The sequence below is a fragment of the Cynocephalus volans genome, chromosome 12 (assembly GCF_027409185.1).
Source record: "Cynocephalus volans isolate mCynVol1 chromosome 12, mCynVol1.pri, whole genome shotgun sequence".
Lineage (NCBI taxonomy): Eukaryota > Metazoa > Chordata > Mammalia > Dermoptera > Cynocephalidae > Cynocephalus > Cynocephalus volans.
The window spans coordinates 60501606-60528661 of record NC_084471.1 but is presented as its reverse complement, the minus strand read 5'-3'; the positions used below and the strand labels follow the sequence as shown (position 1 = coordinate 60528661).

At 37.8% G+C, this 27056-nt stretch overlaps 1 protein-coding gene across 10 annotated transcripts in view; it reads left to right on the top strand.

Annotated features, from left to right (window-relative positions):
• Nucleotides 1-27056, top strand: part of SLC16A7 (solute carrier family 16 member 7) — a 187753-nt gene that overhangs the window by 51605 nt on the left and 109092 nt on the right. For 2 of the 10 annotated variants that reach the window (XM_063074580.1, XM_063074581.1), the window contains one exon: nucleotides 22814-22896. The exons of 2 other annotated variants lie outside the window; for them this stretch is intronic. The gene's annotated coding sequence lies outside the window, so the exon portion shown is untranslated. 6 more of the 10 variants (XM_063074578.1, XM_063074579.1, XM_063074577.1 and 3 more) reach the window with 6 other exon arrangements.

The window sequence follows — 27056 nt, the reverse complement described above, 5'->3', positions numbered from 1 at the left end:
TAACAAGACAGGGGCCATTATCAGTTTTAATTTGACTGGGGAGTCCAAGTGTTGCAAAACATTGTAAAAGGTGACTTTGGGCATGTCGAGCCTTTTGCCCTGAATGAGCGGTAGCCCAGCAGGCGTGAGAATAGGTATCAACAGTAATAAAAACATACTGGAGCTTTCTAGAAGGAGAAAAATGAGTAACATCAATTTGCCATAATACATTGGGTTTTAATCTCCTAGGGTTAAATCCTGGGGATTGTAAAGGGGGCACCTGTAAGTAAGGAAGGCAAAACTTACAAGTATGAACAATCTTTTTAAAATCTTTAATAGGGATTTGTGGGAACCGTTTACGTAGGCCCCTCCAACTTATATGAGTTAGGGAATGGAGATTAGATGCATCTTGTAAAGTTAAAACATGGGGGTTAGAAGAGGCTGTTTTGTCTGCTAAAAAGTTTCCTAGTGAAAGTAGACCTGGCAATTTTTGATGCCCTCTAAGATGTTGTATATAGATGGGTTGGGCCCGTTGGAATAACAGTGATCAGGCCTGGATCATAAGAGGCGTAATTGGGTTGTTATCTAAACGAATATGGGAATTAAGCAACCCGGCAGCAAATTAGTGGCATACAAACTGTCAGAAAATAAATTTATGGGTTCTGAGACCTTATTAAGTGCTAAAACTATAGTTAAGAGTTCCTTAAACTGTGCAGATCCTTCTCAGGGCTCATAGTACTTTTGAGGGACAATGCTAGATGATGGTTGTTTTTCATGTGGCAAAAAGACAACAGCAGCCACATGTTTACCCCCATCAGTGAACACATTATAGGCATCAGGCATGGGTTTGTGTAGAAATAATTGAGGAGCTCTCCAGTTTAAACGGCCAAAAGAAGTGACCCATTTATAAGGCCTGTAGTGACAATCAAGGGTGCTGGGGAAACCCTCTAGTGCCAAGGCCATTCTAGGATTGTTTCTGTAGATCCATTCTAGGTCACTCAGTCGGTTTGGAACAATTATTTTGTTACGTTCCCGTGCATAGCATCGGAGTGCTATGTCCCTTCCCTTTTGCATTAAGTCGGCCATTTGGTCTATATAGGTATAGACTCAAGGGGATCCCCCCAGAGATATATGAATCCATTGTAAGGGGTTTCCCTCTTGAACTAGGACCGCCATGAGGATGGTGGGATTAGGCAGAATCCATAATTGCAAGTCTTTTGAGGGAGAGTATCTAGCAAGCTGAGCCTGGTTGAGAGAATTTTGAACCTCTTATAAGAGCTATTTATGTGCAATTGAAAGCAAGATTTTATCATGAGGCAGGCTGTCCCTTAATAGGTTAAAAAGAGGTAACAGCTGGCCTGTTGAAATGCGAATTCAGGGCCATAACCAATTAATTTCACCTAACAGGCATTGTAAATCAACGAAAGAACAAGAATCTGGGATACAAAGTTGAAGTTTTAAAGGACTAACGCCTTGCAAGGTTAACTGGGTAACTAAAATTTTAAAAGGCGGAACAACTTGGATTTTATCAGCTGCAACATGCAAGTTACCCTTTGCAAGGCAGATGTCTGCAGGACTTTATATGCTTCGGCTAATTGGGAAGTATTTAGGGCTCCTAAGATAATATCATCCATGTAAATGTATACTATAACATGGGGGAGCCTTTTGACAGGTTGGAGTAATTCATAAGCATAGTTTTGTCAAAAGGACGAACTATTGGCCATACCTTGAGGCAAAACCATTCATTCAAAATGTTTATCTGGCCCCTTAAAGTTAGTTGAGGGGACCGAAAAGGCAAATTTTTCATAATCCTGTGGGTTTAAAGGAATGGAAAAGAAGCAGTCCCTAATATCTATAACCATGAGGCATAAATTACTAGGGATGGCTGGTACCCAAGGCAATCCCCTTAGGGGGGTTCCCCGTAGCAACATTCTTTCATTAATTTTTCTAAGATCCTGTAACAGTCTCCATTTTCCTGAAGACTTTTTAATGACAAAAATAGGGGTATTCCAGGGGCTAGTGGATGGGCGAATATGTTTTAATTTTAATTGTTCTGTGATAAGTTCCTCAAGTGCTTGCAACTTAATAGCTGGGAGAGGCCACTGCTCCACCCAAATTGGGGGTCCTGGTTTCCAATGGATGGGAGGGACCCGGGGGGCAGTGGCCTTTAGGATTGGGGGTGCACCTTCCATCTCTAAGTGGCTTTCCCTCCCGCATGTTTTGGAATTCGGGGTCCCCTCTATAATTTGGGCAAGAAGGGAGGTTGAACTGCTGCTGGTATCCTCCTCATCTAAAATGTCATCATAAAATTCTTTATAATCAGTGGTCATATAGGCATCTGCTTTCCCATAATGTCTTGGCTTAGGAGGTTTGCATTAAGTCCTACGTCTATAAGAGGTTTGACTTCCCCTCTTGTGCCATCAGCATCTTTCCAGGGAAGCCAGCCAACAGTTTCTTTGGACTGAGTATTTACTCCAACCCCCATTATTTGTGGTCCTGGGACCATCCTCTAGCTATTAGGAACTTCTTCCTCTCTAAGGACCGTGCAGTCAGCTCCGGTGTCAATTAGGCATCGGAAATTTTTTCCCCCGATCATTATATCCATTTTGGGTCTTAACCCAGGCACAATAGGCACCGTCCAGTTAGCCCTTGCAGGTTTTCGGGCTTTGTTAACTCCTGTTAGCTCTGTGGGAGGTTCGGTGTGAGTTGCATCCGGGTTTAGGTTGACTTAGAGGGTTTCTAACTTGTTGTAGTAGAAAATGGGGTCCCCCTTGGGATGATGGGGCTAGGGGCTGCCTCTTTTCTAATTTAAAGGATTGCCATCCTTATCAAATTTAGATTTACAATCTGCCTTCCAGTGGTAGACCTTTTTGCATCTTGGGCATGGGGTGGTGGGAGGTTTTCAGCCTTTTGGTTTTGAATTATTTTGGGGACAGCTATTTTTAAAGTGTTCCTGTTCCCCACAGCCAAAGCAACGGCCTGTTTTATTACCAGAGAGGCCGTTTCCAGGGGAGGTCATGGTATTAAAGGCCTTAGTCATTGCCTCGGTGAGGGCGTCGGTTTGGGCTTAGAGGGCAGTAGCAATGGTGCAGGCCTGATGGCCTTGGGTCCCCACATCCCTAGAGGTGATAATCTACCTTTCTATGGATGGGTCCTTTTGACCCGTGCAGGCCAATTTGTGATCTGATGTCATTCCTTCCCATACCAGCATTTTAACAAACTGGTCTCTTAGGGGCTCTGAGGGGAATTTCCTTTGTATGCTTTTTTCTACCCTATCCACGAAGGAAGGGAGGTCCTCATTGTTTCTCTGGGTGATGCCTGATACGGGGGGCTCTGTAGGGCCCTCCGCAAGTTTTTTCCAAGCCGCTAAGCAGATGGCCCTAACCTGGTCTTGATATGGAGCGGGGATAGTGGCTTGCTGAATTCCTGTTCTGTATTGGTCTGCCGTTCCAGATAGCATCCCAAGGGTTATTTGGATAACTGGGTTAGCGGCCTGATTCCTCTCTGCCCGAGCATGGCATTCTTCTTTTAAAAAGGCGCAAATTTTAATATACTGGGGGTCAGAGAGTACTGCCCTACATAGCATTTTCCAATCCTGGGTGGTGTGCTGATCCTTGGAGGATGGTTTCCGCCCATGGGGAATTTGGACCATCTTCGACCACAGCCTTTTTTAGCTCTTTTAGGTCTGTAGTCTCCCAGGGGTACCAGGGCACTGGCCTGTTCCCCCCAGGGTTGACATTGACAGGAAAAGCCTGGGGTTGGTAAGGAAAGGGTGGTGGAGTTTCCCAGGGATTCCCCATTGGCTCATGCTGTTTATAGTTAACGTTAATGGGGAAAGCTTGAGGCTGGTGGTGAAAGGGCGGGGGAGCCTCCCAGGGATCATTTAGTTGAAATTTGTGTTGCCAAGTGGCTATTATTTGTTTATTGTTTGTGGCCCCCTCCTGCAAGTCTTTAGTGAGAGGAGGGAGGGGAGGGGAAAGGCCCTCCCCTGGGGGCTTACGCTCGGGAAAGTCCTGGTCCTCTTGTGACCCCCCACGTTCCTCTGGTGGGTGTCCGGAACTGTTTGTTGGCTGAAAGGTATCCTGGGCATGACCTTGTGAAGAGACGGTTAGGCTGCCCTTAATACGCTCCCTTTCAAATTTTTCCCATTGCTCTTCTAAGTCTGGGGAGGTAGGGGTATGGCTATCACCTTTTTGGCCTTGCGAGAAGCTGAAATAGTAGGTAAAACCCTAAGGGTGGGTCCTCCCCGCAGCGAACCTCACGCTGCCGGGCAAGGGTTTGTACGTGGTCCCACGTGTCCCAAGAAAACAGGTTGGCCGAGACAATCCCAGGAGCCAGGGCTAGAACGGTTTCCCAGGTCTTGGCAGCCATACTGTCAGAAATCTCAAGTCCTCTACTTTTTAACAAATATTTTAGCACCTTAAGGGCCAGTTCACCTGTTTTGCCCGTGGTATTTCCCATGGTGTTTAGACATATAGAAACAGAAAGAGAAAGCAGCTGAGGGTTATCACCAGATAAAACCTGACGGGACTGGTGATGACCAGTATTTTGGGAAAAGGGGATGGCTGGTCCCTCAGCTGGAAGAAGGCAAGGAGGACTTTCACCTGGTCAGGCTTCTGCTACTGGAGCCGACTGATATGAGACCTTCAAGGTCTACCAGAGAGTCACCCTGGCCACGACCTGTCAATTGTCCCACACCCGTCTGCTTATTCGCTGAAAGTCACGGAACGGAGAGGGAAAGGATAGTGGGAAATAAGAGTAGGAGCAATAAGAAAAGAGTGAAAACGACTTACCCTATTCGCCTGTTGGGAATAAGGAGACTCACCTTGAAAAGGTCCGTTACCCCGAGATGGCATTTCTCCAGAGGGAAACACCACGCTGAGGCTCGTGGCCGCTCATCGCCTCTCTCAAGGCTGCATGGTGGGTCGGTTCTTCTTATGTGGTGGGTCCCTGTTCAGGCACCAACTTCTGTAGGGGCGTGCCTGGGGTCCTCCCATAGACTCAGAAGGAGAAGGAGCCAACAGGATTACCCCCGGTGTTGGGACCAAGGGATCTCCGGGAAAAGCGAGCCTGCTGCCCGCCAACCCAGCCCCATGAAATAGACACTCAGACGCGGCAGGGGTTCTGTCAGGGCAGTTCCACTTTATTGCCGTTACACTGCAATTTATATAAGCAAGCAAGTAGGGGCTTTCCATGAACTAACCAATCAATTAAAGGATCACGCGGGCATGCATTTTGTACTAACATGTTGAGCATAGCGATCATGCAGGGTTCACGAGTGCAGAAATACTGGAGGACCAATAAAAACCTTTTGGAGCTATCTTGGGTTATACCTCCCTACTTCCCATGGGTGCCATCTTCATCCTCCACCCATAGGCACCATGTGGCTCACGGATAATTTTTGCTCCTAAAAATGGGCCCAACATATGAATATGAATATGTTATGTTACATGGCAATGGTCAAATAAGGTTGTAGATGAAATTAAGGTTGCTAACCAGCTGACTTTGAAATTATCCTGTATTATGTGCATGGGCCTAATGTAATCAGAAGGATACTATTAATGAAAGAGAGGTGGCACCACGAAAAGGATTCAACCAGATTTTGATGGTTTGAAGATGTAGGAATGCCGCAACAAGCTAAAGAATTCCAGTGGCTTTTAGATGATGGAAAAAGGAAGGAAACAGACTTTCTGCTAGGCCTCCTACTGAAACCTGGTTTTAGCTTAGTGAGACCCATTTCAGACTTCTGCCCTCTAGAACTGAAAGTTAACAAATTTGCGTTGTTTTAAGCCATATGTTTGTGGTTGTTTGTTACAGCAGCCATAGAAAACTAATAAAGCCCAGCCCTGGGATTATGGGAACCCTGAGAGTAGAGAGAATGGTTTAGACCAAGAGATCATTAGCTTGTGGCGCACTCGGGAGAGTGCGGTGCTCTGAGCGCAGCGACGCTCCCACCGCAGGTTCGGATCCTATATAGGAATGGCCGGTGCACTCACTGGCTGAGTACCGGTCATGAAAAAGACAAAAAAAAAAAAAAAAAAGAGAGATCATTAGCTCAGTCATGGGGTATTTGCCCTTTTGCCTTCATCTCTGTCTCATACTAAAAGTGTGATTGCTGAGCTAGGTTGTAATATGTCATATGGTTCCTATTGGATACTTTGTTTACTGAGGGAACCAGCTTGTCCCTGCCTCTTCCTTATTAAGAGCACAGACTACATAGATCCTGGAGTGCCTGGGTTCGAATCCTGGTTCTGATGCTTACTAATTGTAATCTGTCCTAGCATCAGTTTTTTCATCTGTAAAATGAGGACAGTAAAAATTATCTTCTTCATAGTGCTGTGGTGAGAGTTAACTGTGTTCATTTATGTTACGTGCTTAGAACAGAATTTAGCACATAATAGGGGTTAAGTGTTAACTATTGTTATTCTTATGTTTGTTCCTTAAACACTGTATTTTCTAGACTCATACTCTTTTTTCAGATATAGACAGGAGAAGTGTACAAAACTTTGAGGTGAATGCCTGTGGGGTAGAGGTAGTTTAATGCAAGTGTATTCTATCAACTTTATAATTAATTTCACTTAATTAAAAAAAATCTTTTGTAGTTTTCAATAACTCTCTTCCTTGTTTGTTCTCATTATCAAAAACATGGAGATGAAACAAGTTTTGCATATTCTGTAGTAATTTATTTTATTGACTTCACTTATCTTTTTGTTTTAACTGTCTTATATTCTGAGTCTTTAGGTTTGTTTTGGTGTCAGTGTTTAAGCATGCAAATTTCTTGACAGTAGAAAAAGTATGCGGCACCCTTTATGGGGTCCTAGATAAAAAGTACTTTGAAAGTGATGAAAATCTAGTCTGAATGTTGAATTTTCAAAAGCATTCTGTTAAGAGAGGAGTTAAGAGAGTGGATCAATAGAAATTGCTACTCTGTCAATGCACATTCTCTGAATCTGGCACTGGAGGTAGACCTTTAGGCCTGGTGGGAGCATATATTTGATTGACCTTTTAGACCTTCACCATGGTAGCTGTATTCCAAGGCACAATATATTAATTACTTCAGCCAAAATGTGTTACACACCTCCTAATGCCAATAGATAAATGGTGTCTGTTCAAGGCTCTTCCGGCACAGTGGGGAAGAACCAATGATTCCTGAAGTAGCTCAGATCGTAGTAGTAGAATCAGGCAGACAGGTAAGACCTATTTATTCCTTCAAGCTACCAACATAGAAAAGCTAGAAGCAGCATACCATGATTTGTTTCACAGTTTTTAAGTATTCATTGCTATTACAAATCAGCTTGTCTGTGCCTGTCTTTTGATTCTCTAGATTTTCTTTAATAGGAGAAACAAAACAAAACTCTTTCTTTACACAGACACCAGAAATATAGGGGATGCCACCCCTTTCAATTGGATAATTAAAAACTATAATCACAGGTCTATTAGGTATGTGGTTAAGAAACAGACGTCAATAATTACATTGTGTGCTTTTGGTTAAATGATATTTCTCTTTTTCCTCGAATACATCTGTCATCTTTGTGCTGCCCCTCAGTCAGTTCTTCTGATTTCCATTTTACAATCCCGCTTCTCCTAATTGGCATCTTATTTACCTGGATACAGCTAAAAAGCACAGAAAATTAGAAGGGGCTTTCCCCAAGGCACTTAACTGTGTGGAAATATATGGATCTTTGTGTGGCTTCAAAGAAACTTTTGAACACTGAACCTACAAATGACATCACTATTTCCTAACTCTGCTTTAACTTTAATCCAGCAGTTAACAGAAGGATAGCAGGAAAAAAAGAGGAACTGTGTGCAAAAAAAAAAAAAAAAAAAGAAAAGAAAAAAGTCACTGCAATGAGTGGAAGATTTCAAGTAAATTGCATACCAAATACCTTGCCGTGTCTTTACCTCTATATGCCTTTCTACCTTTTAACTACATCAAGAAATTAGAAGGGATTTAAGCTGAGTATGCCCAACTTTCTCCTCCCTGTTAAAAATCCCACCAACCCACTCACTGTGTCCTCATTTCTTTTACATAGACTGTGGATTGTGTGGGTTGATATCAATGCTCATAATTACATAATTAAGCTTTTCCTTTCAGCCTGACTTGGCCAGATTTATATATTTTTGGCAGTATCTTAAACCTTGAAAATATTTTAAAATTACATTTTTAGTCTTCATTCATAACATGTTCCAGAAATAATAAATTGAGAGTTCCTGTTATGATTAAATTGGTCACATTTGCTAATGTGTACATGGAAAATCTGGTTAATAATGAGTATTATGGTTTCAGATACAGAGTAACATTTCTATGATATTGTCCTGATAATCAAATCCTAGCATTGCTTAACAGCTTTTTGATGTTACGGCAGATGCCTGGAATAGTTAGTTTATGATTTTGGCTGTTACCTATAGTCTATGTAAAAGTATGTGGCAGTGAGTTAAATTATAGAAGGTTCTACAGTATAATGACAACTCTGAAACTTTATACTTCTATTTTAGCTTTAATAATTTTGGCTGTTAACTATATATGAATCTATCTTCCACCATTGGACAGTGATTATTTGAGAAAAGAGAACCTTTCTTTTTATCCTGTCATCCCTACTACGTATAACATAATGGCTTTTGTGTGCTAGCTGCTCACTAAATGTTGGTTAAATCAGTTAATTAAATAAGGACAAAGATAGACTCAGCTAGTCTCTTTGACTCATCTATTTAATTCTTAAAACTGATGCTAGTGTTGAAGCCCTAACTTCCAATTCCTTGGAATATTAACTTATTTAGAAGTAGGATCCATGCAGATATAACTAGTTAAGGTGAGTTCATACTGAAGTAGGTGGGCTCCTAATTCAGTATGACAGATGTCCTTAGAAAAAGACAGCAATGTGAAGAAAAAGAAATACAGGGAGAATGTTGTGTGAAGATGAAGGCATAGATTGGGATTACACTACCACAGCCATGGAAAACCTGGGTCTACCAGAAGCTGGATGAGGCAAGGAAAGAGCCTCCCCTAGAAGCTTCTAAGAAAGCACAGCCCAGCTGATGCCTCAATTTCAGATGTCTAGCCTCCAAAACTGAGAGAGAATAAATTGTACTGAGCTAAAGGCTTGGATAAATGGTCAAGTGGGGTTTCTAATTTCAACTTATCTTCCAAACAGGCTTTTCCTTGTAGGGGCAGAACCTGCCCTCGTAACATTATCATGCAGTATATTCCAAATCAGAATGTCCCTCCTCTCTAGGAAGGCACATCTGGAAAAGAGAGAGCATAGAAATGGCTGCCCCAAGCTTGCTTATTTTTTTTCTTGCAAATTCAGCACTCAGGTGTGGAATGGACTGAACTTTTATTTTAACAGAATTGTCTACATAAGGAGAAATGGAGCCAGTAAGTGGGTGAGAAGCCTGTGACTCACAGAGGCTAGATAATTTGCCCAAAGTCAGAGTAGATAGGTCTGGGCCGAGCCCGTGGCACACTTGGTAGAGTTCTGCGCTGGGAGCGCGGCGACGCTCCCGCCGCGGGCTCGGATCCTATATAGGACTGACCGGTGCACTCACTGGCTGAGTGCCGGTCACGAAAAAACGACAAAAAAAAAAAAAAAAAAGAGTAGATAGGTCTGAACCCAAGCCTTCTAACACTAAATCAAGGTGTTTTTTTTTTTTTTTTTTTTAAAGAACCCTTCAGAATAAAGAAGGACAGGAAGGAGTTATGCTACACCATAGTAGAAAATAGCTGGTTGTTCAGGGGAATGAAGCCTAGTGAGGAAATCGGGGCCTGTCACAGGACCAGTCAAGGGCAGAGAAGAGAAGGTCATATCCCTTGTCTACTGCTGATGAGGACACCAGGAAAGTCCTATCCACACAGAGAACCCATAGAGGAATAAAAGCGTTGAAGTCATAGGACTTTATTGAATCCTGGGGCATGGTTATGACTCCTGTAAATTATCCTTGTATCACTTTACTTTACTTATTTTCTCACATCACCATATGAAGGTTTTATAATTTTGTTTAAATTAATTTAAAATGACCACCACAACAAAAGGTTTTCTTTATGTTATGCTTGATGTAAACTTGTTTTGAGGTTTGGAGGAATCTCACATACAGTGAGATGTGACTGAGCCAGTAGATTTAATGCTGCCTTAAATTCCATTCACTCATATCTTGTTAATGACTAATGCCTGTGTAGTGTTTTGAAAACCAGGAGAAATAACAGATTTTCATTTTACAAATGGCAGTAAAAAGCCAAAGCACATAAAGATGCCTATATTAATATTACTGACTATAGTAATAGATAGAAACTACACACTTGATCACATTATGTTTTATAACCTATCCCCTGGTATTCCTGTGTGCTTGTGGGTAGGTGGGCAGGCAGGTGCTTATGGTGTGTGAGTGCTAGAAGGGGGAGGTGAGGAGTTATTGACCAGTTTTGAATAGCAGCATACCATGATCTGAGCTTGTATTAGATGTATAACATAGGCAAAAATTTGGGGCTGTACTTGAGTAGAGAGATTAGAGGCTGGCATAACAATTAGTAGGCTACTAAATTTATTGAATTTACATGGAGCCTGTGAGAATGAAGGAAAGGAGAGAGAGTTGGTTCTTGTGCAAGTAGAGTCTACAAGGATTGAGAACTTTGCTTTTATGGTAGACGGGGAGACATTATTGCGGACTCGGAGACTTTGAGCAGAATGCTGATAGGTTTCGTAGAAAGCAGGCCACAGTGCATGCTGAGGGCGATGGCAGGGAGCTAAGTGGAATCAAAAGTTCTGAGCTAAAGGGATATTTTTAAAGCACTCATTGAACACATTTCCTCTATTGGCTGGTACAGAAGGATCTTCTGTTGACTGGATAGCAGCCAAGGAAAGAAGGGTCTTAAATGTTCCATGTACTCAAATCATTCTTTCAATAATTCTGTTCAGTTTTTGAGCTGCTGTTGTCAGCAAGAAGGGGGGAATCTGTTAAGATGATAGAACACTTGTATATTTTGTGTTTAGGACCACCCTCCTCCCATTGAATTTTCTTGTGGTGTGTTGAAACTTTAAAGGAATTACTCTATGAAGGCAAATTTGACTGAATACTTTTTTCCTCTTATACTTATCAAGGTTAACAACAACAACAGAAAAGATTCCTTTTTACATTATAGTTCTGAGGGGAGATTATCTCAGGAAATAAACTTGGATTATCCTCTTCTGCTATATGCCAACTTTTAGCTCCATTATAATTCTAAAATTCTAAAATTCAGAAAATAGAATCACAGTCAGTACTGCTCAAAGAATGTTAAGATTGTGGTACCGTTTCCAGGAAAAGAATAGGAAAAAAATATTTTATCCAGGTGAGAAAAGCAACGCATTAGAAGATTCTCACGTTTGTGAGGCAGTTGATTTTTGTGTCTACCAACTAATTCACTTCTGTTTCCCATTCAAAATATATATCTGAGCTTTCTGTTCTTTAGAATTTTTTGCACTTTTCATTCAGATGAAGAACTTGAGGGTAGCACATTAATTCAGTTTATACTCCTTAGTTATAATTCAAAAAACATCAAAATCTCACAAGGGAAATGTGCAAATACTGCATGAAACTTGGGAATAATGTTATAAACAAATCTATTGCCAAGAACCTATTGTCATGTTTCAAATGCAGAATTAATAACCTGTTCCAAAAGCTCACATGCTATTCATCAAGATTTTCTTCTAAGACTATCTATATTTCCTTTGTCTCCTGTCCCCACATTATGAAAAATTTTGGAAACTGGAATTTAAAAAAAATCCAAAAATCTCTTATGATCATATTTTTGGAGTCACTCTTAGGAATTTGTAACCTTGGCGAAGGTTAGTCACCTTCAGCCATTTCTCCCCAGGGTTCATGGTGAACAAGTCTGTTTTGCATTTGGCTTATTCTTTTCTCCAAGGTACATGTAGCAGCACAACTGACTGTGTTTATCTCACATCCCACAGAATTCAGTTGCTAGCCTTTAATAAGATGATTTCTTTGTGCTTTAAGTAAGATATATTTCTTGCAAAAAAAAGTGAGTTAAATTGTTGAAAGATTGTACTATGATTGCAAAGGTTATAAAAGTTGTGTGTTAAAGTCAATTAATTAATTAATCATATTTTCTATTTTTTCTACTTCAGCAAACACTGATTCATAATTTGCTGCTTTAGGTAAATTTGAATTTTTGGTAGATTTGTTAAAAATGATATTTAGTGTGTTAAAATAATTTAGTAGAAGAAATATCTTATGTAAAAAAAATGAATTTTAAATTTAGAAAGCAAATATATGGTTTATAATTTGAGTTCTTTAAACTTTTCAAACATGCTCTGTAAACTTAACAGACCATGGTTTCTTTCAGTGGATAGTATTTTTTAAGGATTTAATATTGTAATGATAATAACCAAGATAATACAAAATAAGTACAAAATATATTAGCAACACTCCTGCCGATTCTAATCTTTATAGAACTTATGTTCTCAAGTTATTTTTTTGATATCATAAGTTTTACATATCAAAGATAGGTATATTTTTGTGTTTCTCTTCAACTGCAGAATGTTTATAATAATACTAAGTAAAAAATCTTAATCATACATATGGGAGCTTTTTAAAGTTAACATTCTTGGTATGATTAATAGTATGCTTACTTAATAAAATTGAATCTTGTCATGTTTTCATTATATAAATATAGTTGGTAAAGCAAACAACTTTACTGAAATTTTATTCTTCTATCTTTCTAAAAAAATAAACTACTTTTAGGCATACCCAGAGAATACAAAGTGAAGTTATTATTAACTGATTAACTTATATTACATTCATAGTTTTACCCCAAATAAATGTGTTGAACACTTACTAGCTACTAAGCACTCTGCTGTGTTGAGACAAAAATGCATTTGAAGAGTTCTCAGTAAAGATGTCATCTATTTTTGATTGTGAGATGTTCTATCATTGTGAAATCCATAGTACATTTTGTTCACTGTGTTAAAACTTCAGTATATGTCTGATTTTGTACCACATAAAATGTTCTTATGCTTTTATTTTAGTTTAGTTTTTAAATTTAAGGTTTTAATAGAAGAAATAGAAACACACGACATATCTTTTTTGTGTGTGTCTGTGAAGGCATTTGCTTTATTTGGTTAAATAAACTAGAAAAAAATTATAGAGGTTATTTATGTTATTACTGGGCTATTGTAACCATCATATACATTTATAAGTGCAGCTTATTAAAATCTTTGGGAATCATCTTTTATAGATAACTATTGCTTAGTGCTTAGGTTTAGATATTTTCATTGTTTCACATGGGAATTCAAATGCTCCTCACCCACTCACAATGGAGAGGCTGGCCTGCTGTTCAGTGGAGATGAACATGGGCCTTGGATCCAGACAAACTAGAGTTGGAATCCAGGACCCAATATTTTCCATATGGCCTTACATAATGATTGAAATTCTGTACCTGTGTCCCCATATATAAAACTTTTATTTTAATGTCTAGCTTATTTGGTTTAGAGAATGAGGTAATGGATATAAATTGTTTGGCAAAATGCTTGTCTTGCCTAGGATATGAGAAACATCCAATAAATGATAGCTCTCCATTTCTCTAAAAGTTACTGTGGTTTCTTCAGATACAAGGATGGCACCACTGACCCACCAATCCATTCACTCTCACTCTCTTAGGTTGAGTCCTTTTATGACAGAGGGTGTGTATTTACAGAATGGCTGAACACATGAGGAGTGTAATGTGTGATCAGGCAACCAAATAAAACTAACTGGCCCTCAAGGGATTCAACACATGACCTTGGTCTCTTTATTACTGCTCATAACTTACTGAGTTACCCGGCTTCTCAGACTTGGAGAAAATTCACTGACACATTAATGTGTGTAGGTAGTACTTTTGCATTCTCTACATGATAATAAATCACATGATGGAAAATACACTTGAAAATGTGGCTACAACATCAGAGAAAGAGAATCAGAAGATTAAATTTAGCAGTTCAAATTGCCAGACTTGGTCACCTTCTTTGACCCAGAATTTAAGCCAAGTTTTCTTTACACTATGAAAAGTATGAACTAATTGTGCATGTCAAAGCAGATAGGTTCTTCAAAAAGAGAGAGGGCTACCTTTCCCCTATTTGAGAGAAGAGAGAGGGACGGGCATAGCAGACAGGCTGTGGAGGCATGTGAGTAAGTTTGCTCCTGTTTGAAAGTTAATGATCAGTTGCCTCTGTTCTCAGCTTTGAGCCTGAGAAAAGTGGCAAACTTGGATTCTCTCTCCATTCAGGTAACTTTAATGTCATACAAACTGTACCCATGTTAAGTATACTTTAGATTATAGACATGTGATTTGTTTTTCTGTTGATGCATCTGGTTTAATATTTTAATCTTATTGAAAGAATAATGAAAAACTCTGTAAATGTTGGCTGATGGAAAAAGACTGTACTTTTCAAGTGAGCCAAGTTAAGGTTAATGAGGGATTCTATGTATCAGGGAAAGAGAATTTTTAAATGTTTTTTTAAAAAAGTAACTATTGTGGTTCTTAATCCTATAGGCTGAAATATATATTAATTATAATTATCAAAATTAATATAGCACAATATATAGTTTGCCAAGTATTGGTTAGTAAGGAAAATTTAAAATTTTTAACACTGAAAGTTTGAAAATAAGACTAAATCTTTAAGCACTAAAATTATTTGTACTTAATGCTATATAACAATATCCAAAGACTCCTTATTTTTCTTATTCTGAATCATTATATTTTATAAATATATGTGTGTACTTTCCTGAAAAACTTGGAAAAATAAATTGACTTCTATTACGTGGCTTAGGTAGTTTGGTCTCAAAACATTTGGAAGGCTATTATGGCAAGATATGAAAGTATTGTACATTTCAGTTGATGCTATCTATATAATTTAGATGCAATTAAAGACATTTCTCACTAAATTTTATAGTCATCAAAGCTGGTATCTAAAAATAAAAGTTTCTATTCATACTTTTCGTCTAAGGTAATCATATTATGCTTTCAGTTCTCAAAATAAAGACATACATTGCTTAAATCACTGGCGTCACAAATTAGACAAATTTATATAGTCTGGTTCTTTCTAAAGTGTCTGACCATTGTTATCTTTATTCAGCAAGTATCCAGGGCCAAGAATACTTGTTTTGGTTGGATTTAGATTCAAGTAATAAAGACAAGTAAACATTAAAAGCTGAATGTTATTGTGGTACCACATATGCAGTTTTTCATTAGTATTTATCCTGAACCGAATTTGAATGTCAGGCAATGAAAGATAATTTTACAATTGAAATTTGGGGCTGGTAGGAACCTGGAAGAACATTACATTTTATATATGAGGAACTGGGTCCAGAGAGGGGAAGTAAAAACAGTTATTGGGAACACTGGGACTAGAATCAAAGTCTGTATTTACTGGGTGACAAATAGAGATAATGGCTTATTAGTCAGTGGTCATACTGTTTTTAAAAGGGAAATCCTATTTTATTCCTTAATACATTTCCATTTTGAAGTGTAGCTAGATAAAGGTTGACAGTTGAGGTGTAGGTTATATTTTCCAGATTTACCCTTCACATTGCTAAATTTGTATATCAGTTTTTTATGTAATCCCATCCTGTAAGTTCTATTTACAAAAGGAGTTTCTCAAGGTTAGAAAGAGAGTATTGCCAGTTCCCATTTCAATACACACCAAAGAGATGCCGACAGGCTCATATTTATGTTAAAAGTTCAGGTGGCTGAAGTTTCACTAAGAAAATTTAAAATATGAGTAAGATCAAATTACACAAATAAATATGAAATATCTTCAAAGTTTGAAACAATCCATATACACTCTAAAGATAAAACAATTTGATATAATGACAATTGAAGTTTTAGACTAACAATTAAGACTGTGCCTTTTTTTTTTTTTTTTTTGTCTTTTTGTGACTGGTAAGGGGATCGCAACCCTTGGCGTGGTGTCCCCCACACCGCGCTCATCCAGTGAGGGCACCGGCCATTCCTATATAGGATCCGAACCCGCGGCGGGGGCGCCGCTGCGCTCTCCAAGTGCTGCACTCTCCCGAGTGCGCCCAGACTATGGCTTTTTTAAAAATCGGGTATGTATAGATTTCTGATTATGATTTTAGTAGAATCTTCAATTCATCCTTTGGTATTAGATATTTGTATTCAGTACCTGGCTTGCGTATATTAATAATTAAGTGCTATTCTAATTCACTGTGGCCATTGGATTATCACTTACTTCTCAGTTGCCTTTTGAGAATACACAAATCAAGTTATCATCATAAAGTTTCTTTCAGTTTCATTTAGACCATTATCAGACACCATTCATGAATTGCTGAAAAGTTCACCAAGGCTCTTTGGCAGTTTCCCATAGAAATTTACACACATACACAAACATTCAAGATTTATCTAAAAGAGAGAGAAGCAGAGAGTATCAATGCTTTCAATGTTATAAAGGGTCTAGGTATTGGAAAACCTAGCTTAAAGTCTCAGTAGAACAATTTACTTGCTTTGCAAATCATGGGTAAATCACATAACCATAAGAGCTTCTGTTAAGTGAGCTGTAAATGGGAGTAATAACAATAATAATAACTTCCCCCTCACTTGTTTACTGTGAGGATCATGTGAATTTATATAAAACTTTACCTAGTAGATTATAAATCCTTACTGAACACTTCCTAGGGCTACCATAACAAAGTACTGCAAACTGGGTGGTTTAAAACAACAGCAATTTATTCTCTCTCGGTTTTGGAGGCTAGACGTCTGAAATTGAGGCATCAGCTGGGCTGTGCTTTCTTAGAAGCTTCTAGGGGAGGCTATTTCTTTGCCTCATCCAGCTTCTGGTAGACTCCGGCTTTCCATAGTTTGTGCCAGTGTAATCCCAATCTACGCCTTCACCTTCACACAACATTCTCCCTGTATTTCTTTTTCTTCACATTGCTGTCTTTTTCTAAGGACATCTGTCATACTGAATTAGGAGCCCACCTACTTCAGTATGACCTCCCCTTAACTAGTTACATCTGCATGGACTCTACTTCTAAATAAGTTAATATTCCAAGGAATTGGAAGTTAGGGCTTCAACATAAGTTTTTGAGGGACACTGTTTAACCCATAACAGTTGGCCTTCTGAACCTCCCAAACTTTAAGTCCTTCCCACATGCAAAATACATTTGCCTGATCCAGCATCCCCAAATGTCTAAACCATTCCAATGTCAATTCTAAGTTCAAATTCTATCTAAATCAGATTGGGTAAATAGTCCATCCCGGGGCAAAATTCCTCTCCATCTGTGGATCTGTGAAACATAGAAAACAAGTCATCTGCTCTGAAGATACAGTGGTGGGACAGATGTACAATAGACATTCTCATTCCAAAAAGGAGAAATTGGAAGGAAAAAAAGGTATCACTGGTCTAAAGCAAGTTTTCAGCCTAGCAGGGAAAATTCCATTAGGCTTAAGAATAATTCTCTGTGGCTTGATGCTCCGTGTTTTGGCCCTGCCAGGGTGGCCTTATCCCCTCAACCCTAGCAGCAACTCTGCCCCCTCGGCCATGGGTAGTGGGCCTGAACGCTAGAACCAAGAAGGTGGTCTTGTCTCCCGGAACTGAGGAAGTCCCTTACCTCTGTTGGGAGCTGAAGTGGAAACCAGCAGTCAAGACAGAAATCATGCTACATAGATTGGGGCACATTTGGGAACACGGTGGCTAAGGTGACGTTTAGGTATCCCAAATAAGACTGGATACAATGGGATGGAACGTAGGTCAAATTCATATATACTAGAGGGCGCGGGACATCTAAAATACTAAGTCATGATTGTCTCAGAGAATGGTAGGCTGATCCTCTGCTCTTAGGTCATCTTACGCATAGCTGACTGAGTCTGGGTCAGCAAGGGTGATGATGGGACATTATCCATCTGGCTAGCTTGGGTTTCTTTATTGCATGGTGATGACAAGGGTCCCAAGAGCAGCAGGAGAGGACAGCCTCAAATGTGCAAATGGCTTTCAAGTATCTACTTTTTTCATATTTGTTATTCTCTCATTTAGTGTTGTGGACTGAGTGTGTCCCCCAAAATTCATATGTTGAAATCCTAACACTCAGTGTGATGGTATTTGGAGATGGTGCCTTCGGGAGGTACTTAGGTCATAAGGATGCTGGTCTGATGAGACTAGTGTCCTTATAAGATGACCAGAGGGCCTGATCTCTCTGACTCTTTCCTTAGACCAGGGAAGGCACACAGTGAGAGAGCCCTCTCAGAGCCCAATAATGCTGGCACGCAGATTCTGAGCCTCCAGTCTCTAGAACTGTGAGAAAATAACAAGTTGAAATTGTACATTTAAGAAACTAAAAGTTTAATTTAAAAGATTAGTTATTCAAAATGCATATGCCCTCAATATAAAATAAATTGATTTTGTCATTCAATTAATGAAAGAGCATAATGAAAATACTAAAAAATGAGGTAAATTGTTTCCATTGTTTAAGGCATTCAGTCTATGTTACTTAGTTATGGCAGAATAAGCAGATTAATACACACAGCAAGTCACATGGACAAGCCCCAGAGTAAATGTAAAAGGAAACTATTTAAACAGGTGCATACAAGGAGGGGAATCATTGTGGCCTATCTTCCAATCAGCCATCATTGCACCATTGTCCGAATTATAATGCATAGTGTCATAAAATTTGTGTAGAGATTATACATTAATGACTTATACTTCTTTTGATATAAAATAATTTTTAAAAAGCTAACCTTTAGGAAAAGTGACCTGGGGTCAGATGTTGCGAAGTTCTTCAGCACTCCCATTTTACGTATCATGCACTTATTAAGTGTACTTTAGGACTATTATGTGTTTTACTAGTTTAGTAGACTACCTCATATTTCCCAGTGTGTATATATATATGAAATCAAATGACAGTGCAGGCTAAATATTCATGAAATCCACCTTCACATAATCTGCTCAAAATTTAAAATTTCTATTATTTTATTGCCAATTGACCTTCAGGCAAATTGTCAAGAAATTTATGAGGGTAACAGCATGAATATGTGTACCCAGGTGTCTCTTGGGTAAAATATGACTCATGGTTTTCTTGCTTCTGAAATGATTAAGCCTCAGACCTGAAGTTGACAGCAGAGTCATTGAACAGATTGATGTTCTCAATGACTAACATTTGACAGAGTTTGCTTCTGATTTATTATGCTTCTAGGTAAAAACAATTTATGTCATTTTTTAATATTTCTACTATGCCCTTTCATTAATTGGATTAAAAAATTCAATTTCTTTTGTATTGAGGACATGTGCATGTTTAATAAGTTAATCTTTTAAACTTTTGATGTTTAAATGTACAGTTTCATTTTGTTATTTTAGTATGCTGACATGGTCTTGCTTTTTTCTTTTTTGATGTCAAGTAGCTCCTGTTTTTTGTTTTTTAATTGTACCTAACAATAAACTATTACTCATATAAAATCTATTTAGCAATTATCGGATTTTTGTTAACATTTATCCTTTCAAGCACAGCAAGTGTACTTGAAAAACAATCATAGACAATGAGGCACAGCCCCCATTAATTGAGCTTGTAATTCTGGAAAATAGAGAATTAAGAAATCACTTTTTTCTTACTCCTAAGGAGTATTTGGAATTATTATAATGTTTAAAAAAATTTTTTTAAGAATTAATGTATGCCACATTAAAGAAAGAAACATAATATGAAAAGTAGATGGAGGGAAGATAATATGTAATTCCTTCTTACAATATTTTCATCTACTAAGTAGGTAAAGGAACATTAGTATTTATCGTATATTTTCTGTATTATTTAAATATATTTGATAAATGCGAAAGATTTTAAGTAGCATTTCCATAAGTTAGAAAACATATTAATATAGTGAACATCCAGATGCCTACCATTCACCTGGAGAACTTACTAGAACATCACTTGAAATGAGTTTATTCCTCTCCTGTTTTATCCCTACCTTATCCTCCACAGAGAGTTAACTGTTATTTTAAATTTGGTGTGTTTCACTCCATTGCTTGTGTGTGTGTTTTAGTGCTATGTTTAGTGTTTTCTCTCATACTGGAAAGATTTAATAAAGAATTATGAATTTTTTGATACTTTGAATATATAATGGAATATGGTAAGAGATCTTGGGACTCTTGCTTTCTCATAAACTACAGTTTGCTTTTTAATAAAAAGATAAAATTGGAATTCGTGTGTGAGGAGATAGCTTCAGCAGAGGCTTGTTAGAAAGAGTTACATCCAAACTGGGTAAATTTGGATATACATTGAACAGATTTTTTTGATGAGCTCTAAACCCTTTATCCAAATGCTTATTAATAAATCTGGTGGTATTTATAAGTTACTACAAACTGGAACTCATTCAAAACTAAGCACGTTATCTTTTTCTACTCTCAACTGGTCTTAATAAATGGCTTTGATGATTCCTTCAGGTCAAATGTCTGTCTCATTCTCAATCCCCCCATTTTTTCACTCTGTTTTTAGCATCCACTTTCCAACTACATGCAAGGTTCCAGTTCCTTAATAGCTGTCATTTCTTCCCTCCTTCTGTCTTTCCCCAAGGTTACTGCTTTGTCATGGCTGTTCTAGATTACTTCAATGGAATCTAACTAGTTTGTTGCTATATCCTCTATCTCCAGCTGTCATTTTTACCCTCTCTCTAGGATCATTTTCTAAAATGCAAACTAACCAAAGTATTTCCTTGCTCAAAAATCAGAATGTAATTCTCAGAGCTTTGAGATAAATGGACTCTGTGTCTTTTCACCCTCATTTCTCTCCAACTACATATGCCATGGTGCCGTGCTGTCTCTTACTTCCAAGATATATCAACCAGTATTTTTTTGTTACCTATTATCACTCTCAATCCCACCTCATTCCAACCCATCCCAGGAGTGAATTCTACTCACCTTTTAAGACTTAGCTCACCCAGTTCGGTGTGACCTTAACTCCTCTTGAGACAGTTCCTTGACTATCATAATCTATGTTAGGTTAGTTTCATAGAAACCTGAAATTGAAAGTGAGGCAGTCCCTTAGGGGACTATTGCAGTTGTCTATATATGAACCATGGTGGTCAAAAGTGCCTATAATTAACAATAATTTATTGTATATTTTCAAATGGCTAGGAGAGAGGAGTTCAAATGTTCTCATTACAAACAAATGATAAATGTTTGCATTGATGGATATGCTAATTAGCCTGATTTCAGCATCACCAGTGTATGTATGCATTGAAATATTACTCTGTATTCGATAAATACATACATTCATCATGTGCCAATTAAAAATAAAATTACAGGGCCGAGCCTGTGGCGCACTTGGGAGAGTGTGGCACTGGGAGCGCGGCGACGCTACCGCCGCGGGTTCGGATCCTGTATAGGAATGGCCAGTGCACTCACTGGCTGAGTACCGGTCACAAAAAAGACAAAAAAAAAAAAAAAAAAAAACTATAGAAATAAAATTACAAAAAGAGAGAAATGGAAAAAAAAGATGCATTCAAGAGCTATTAAGGAAGCAGGGTTTATAAAAGAAAGAGGAAGAAGAAAGGATTCAGGGTTTTTCAGCCTAGGAACTGAATGTTAATTTAATTAACACTCTCGGAGGAATTTAACATTTCATTGGGGTGTCCACTTGAAAAAAATCTACGAAGCAGTAAGAAATGAAGAAGTGCAACTTAGGAAAAGAGTTACTGCAAGGAGTAGAAAATTGGAACACACCATGAGTAAAAGTGGTAGCTGAATCTGCAGCGGTAAATAATATTCAAGAAAATATGTAAAGAGAAAAGAGAAGAAAGTCAATAATATAACCTTTATTGGAACCTATGTATGTTGGACTTGAAGAGGAAAAGTAGCCATGGAAGAGAGACAATGATACAGTAAGAAAGAAGCTAAAGACTGCAAAATCTCAAGTAGAAGGTGCAAGTAAATATTGTTAAATACCATAGAAAAATTTAATAAGATGAGATCCAGTTGCTTTGGAGATAAGAAAGTCATAGCTAATCTTCAGGAGAAAATTTATTGAGTCAAATTTTGCAGGAGAAAGGACCAATGGTAACAATTCACAATGCCTAAGTGGTGGAAAAGTAGAGGCTGCAAAGAGACATGGTCCTTGCATGAAATTTTGAAGTGAAGAAGATGAAAGAAATATAGTGGCAGCTTAAGGGGAAAGCAGATCTAAAGGAGGTTATTTTTTTCCTACTAGTTTTAAGCTTGGGGAGATATACATGTTTTGTAGGCTAAGGGAAAGAACCAGATAAGACCAATGATAAGTTAAAAGTAAAGTGTGAAAATTATTGGAGCCAAGCCCTTAGAAAGGTAAGAGAGACTTCATTACAAATCATTAAGTAAGTGGATTAGCATGAGCAAAAAAGAGAGTTGCCTTTTTCTCTTGGATAGAACAAAAAGGAAAGGTTTGTTTGAAATGGAGGTAGAGGATAGAAATATTTGTGCCGTTCCCAGGTTTGGGATGCTCTCATTCTAGTGAGCAGGGTAGGAAGGAAGGCAGCTTGGTGCTTCTGACTCAGCTGCTGGAGTGCTCTCTGTTAGGCTGGCATGAATGGGATTGGCAAACAAAAGGTCAGAAAAGCAGAGTGCTTTCTTGTGGAGCATTAAGGGATGTCAAGGAAGCGTTAGGACAAGGAACAAAGAGCTGTTCAAGCTGCAGCAAAGTCAGAATAAACATAAGTGTGTAAATTGGACCAGAGGGGAATTTTTGCTCTAGGATGATGGGAAGATATCAAGGTGTATGAAGAAAGGGCAAGGTGGAAACAAAATTAATCTAAAAGAATAATTAAGAGGTAGAGAAATTAAAATAGAATCCAGTTGATGATTGGCATTGTTGACATCTTCCTTTCCAGTTGCCAACAAACCTGGAAGACACCAGCCTACGGGTCTTTAGGGGAAGTCAGAGAGTGAAGAAAACTGGACACAGTGTGCAAAGGTGAAAGTTTCCTAATAATTTTGTTACTTCTAGTTTGGTGTGGTGCAAGTTTATCATCAATTCCTAGACGACTGTATTGGTTTGTTCATGCATTTTTGTGGGACTCACAATCTTGACTGGCATGGTAAGGAATGGGGAAGAGGGAAAAGGAAGTTTTCTTTTCTCTGCATTTGGGATGATGCTTTTTTCTGGTCATCTTCCAAAAGTTACGAGAAGGATGGAACCAATTTATTTCTTTTTAGCAGCTCCTGTAGCTCTCATCTAAGTTATATTTAACTGTGGGTTGTTGTTGTTTCAGTTGGCATCAACTTCACTATCAGTGTTTAGTGATTATTAAATAAAGATAACATCAAATTTTAAATAGGAGGGCTTGAAATTGTGAATTCTGTGGCACTTCAATGTAACGCTTCCTTAGAGAGAATCATCAAGAGTGAATCTTGAGGATGTCATAAAATGTAATGAAAATGATCCCTTTCAGCTCTGCCTGCTACTTTAGCAGTTTTCGTTGATCTTTTATAAGAAATGTTTGTAGTTAACAGTCCCGACCAATGTCAGTGTTATAACATTTATACATAGGTATAGGTTTGACAAGGGGAATACCTCCTGGAATGTTTGTAAGTAGTCAACTCTTATGCATCATTAATATGTTTTAGTGACTACCTAAATGCTATTGAACATGATATTTTTATTCAACGATATATGATTGACATGATTCCTTTTTGGTAATTTTGTAGTATAAATGTTTGATTTAAGAGTGTATAAGTTGGGAAGATATGGAGCACTAAATAAAATATATAGGTTATAAATTGAAATATTAGTTCTTTAAGACTTTTTAATATACAATATTCAAGGTAGTGTTTTGATTCTGTCTTTGAAAAAATATCTTCATGTGATTTATTTGCAACATTGAGCCGAATTGTCCCAGTTTTATGGGAACATATTCTGTTAAATTACATGAAAATATGCTTCAATATTTTAATCTTGATAAGTGAAAAAGTATTCAAACATACACCAGATTTTCTGAGGATCTCATATGAAAACTTTTATGAAAACTAAATTGTGATTTGGGAATGGGATAAAATTTTAAGCACTATTAAGGAACTAAGACTTGGCCTTTAGGAGCTTCTACTACTTAATTGTTAAGCACAGTTCCTGTCTGCTTACATAAAGGAATTCTTTCAGATGATTCTTTCAAAAGAACTTTTCTCATTTAGGCCATAGTTTTTAGATGCTTGGAAGAGTTGTTTTAAATACTATCTATATGTTCATTACTTATTTTTGGATGACAGTAGCATTTTCTCAGAGCAGGGAAGAAATTTGTCTTTCACATGCTAAGAAAGTTTACGAGAGTATTATTTTAGTGTCATAGAATCAAAGAATAGGAGCTCACAGGGACCTCGGAGAACACTTAATCCTGTCCTGTCTTTTAAATAAGGAAATCAAGATCCAGTGTGACTGGCAGTAGCCCAAAGGATTATAACACCTTAGTGGCTTTTACTGTGATATATGTATTTAAATTTTCCACAGCATTATATTTTTACACACCACGTAAAGGTGGTTACTCAATACTGGAGTCATATTAATCAATTGGTCATTTTACATTTCCAACAGTTACTGTTCCTTTCTATCCAGACTGGTAGCATATTTTGTAGTATAGTTCTCTTAAAAACGTTTTAAAAGTTATTTGGTTCTAGTTAATGTAAATACACCATAAGTCATCAGTCCTTTGTGTGACAGGCCCTTCTATGTATACGTCATTCCAGAAAACTTGACTGTATCAGATCTGCATGGAACCTCACCATTGATCGCTTTTCTACTCCCAACTATTATTTAAACTGAAAGGACTTACTGTTGTCTGACTTAAGAGGTTTTAAGAAAAAGTGCTAAGCAAAACTTCAGTTAGACAGGAGGAATAAGTTCAAGAGATCTATTGTATATCATGGGGACTACAGTTAACACTATATTATATGTATGAAAATTGCTAAGAGAGTAGAGATTAAGTGCTCTCATTACAAAAAATAAATACGTGAGGTACTGTGTATGTTAAATAGCTTGATTTAGTCATTCCACAATGTATACATATATCAAGACATCATGTTGTATACCGTAAATATATACAATTTTTACTTGTGAATTTAAAAAGTCTGTTAATAAAATGCACATAAACTAAACTAAATAAATAAATAAAGGTGCTAAGGCCACACTGTTGGTTTGGTCTTTTTCCTGGATTGGTGACCTTGCTTTCGATTATTTGCCCTGAGACAGTGTCTTAACTTGAGAGTCTTTTACCAGGATGAAGATAAGGGGGAAAAAATGTACTTTTCAACCCTGCAACTGTGTAATACATGTCCCCTTTCCCTTTTCATCCATGCTTGCAAACAGACCAAATACATTATGCTTCATAGCTTCTCATAGTAATTTATTAAATGTAGCTAATTACAATCAACTCCTGCCAGCAACATTGTCTCCAAACCTTATTTCTCAGAGCTCCAAATACATTGCATGCGTTTTTTGCCTTTCAAGATATCACAGACAGAAGTATTACCAAATATCTTGCCACTGCTTTTATGTAAGTTGCCATGTTTCTAATCTCTTCTAACAGGTTCCTCACTATTAGCTGCCTAACCCTGAAGCTAATGGCACATATTTTAGGATTTTGTTTCCTGTACCCTACCTCAGATTTTGTCATTCTGTCAACCAGCTCCAATATCTTAAGGCTTACAGTAGCTGTTATTGTAACCCTTATTTCTTGCATGCTGTTGAAAGGTCAGCTGTGTCTCTGGTTGGTTCTGCTGGGCTTGGCTGACCTGAAAACATATTCTTATTTTCAGGGGAAATGTTGTCATATTGAAGGGTAAGGACTACTGTAAAGTGAAAACATATAAACACATTTTAAGCTTACTCATGGACATGGCCTATACTGCACTGGCTTATATTCCATTGGTAAAGGAAGTCACATGGCCACCCCCAAAGTCAGTAGGTGGGGAGTATATTTTGCCTACAGAGAAACATGACCATGATGGGTAGGGTACCCATAACTATAAACAAAAAATAAAATCTGTCAGTTCATTTTACTCATAAGTGTTTAGTGAAAGAAACAACTGATAATTTTTTAGGTTGCTATGAGTTTTACAGTCCTTCACTTCAAAGTGGTTCTTTCATAATTCATTTTTCTTTTTTTGTTTTGTTAGTTTGTTTTTTGGCTACTGGCTGGTATGGGGATCTAAACCCTTGACTGTGGTGTTATCAATGCTGTGCTCTAAACAATTGAGCTAACTGGCCAGCCTGGTACCATTTTTCTGAATCCACTGGGTATTTAATTTTGTGTGGGCTCCAGCTTTCATTTCCTATTCTTATTTTGGCACTTTTCAGCTAATTGAGTGAAGTAGTTGGGAAAGCACATAGCTGGAATGGTAGGGGGCAGAAAACCAAGTTAGTGATCACAAGCAAAGAAAATATTAGAAGAGGCAAAATAGAGCCAGGTGAGGAAGGGTTGGCAATATGAACTCTTCAAGCAGTTCATGAATGAAAAGTAAGAAGATAGTAGGATGTGTGTAGCTTTTAATTCTTTCAGAGCCTTGTTCTAGAGTGAGACAAGCACTGCAGGTAGACTTTGAGACTTCTAACAATAATATATTTGACATTTTTGAAGTTCATTTTAATTGCAAATGGAATCAGTAGTTACTAAATAAAATTGTGAGAAAAATGCATGGTAAGAGGTTGTGTCTTGCTCAATGATACTTACCTATAACATAACAAGTAACGGTTAATGTTATTTATACAGGTACTCAGTAATCAGCAAATGTTATTTATATCTAAATTTATGTGTGGTGACCATCTCTGGACATCCTCTGGGCAACTGTACAATTATGCAAGAGGTTCCTAATTTAATTTGATATAACTAAAAACAAAACCATATAAAACAAAAAAAGGGAAACTTTAAAAAATGCGGATAAGATCTCTAAATAAAATACAGCTTCTGTTTCACTGTATTGTCTTATAATAACCATATTTGAATCAATTGTAGACTAGTGAAAATTAGCCTAGTTTTCAAAGCATATGTATATATATTTTTTCTTTTTTTCCCCTTAATTTTATTTTGTCGATATACAATGTGGTTGATTATTGTGGCCCATTACCGAACCCCCCCCTCCTCCCTC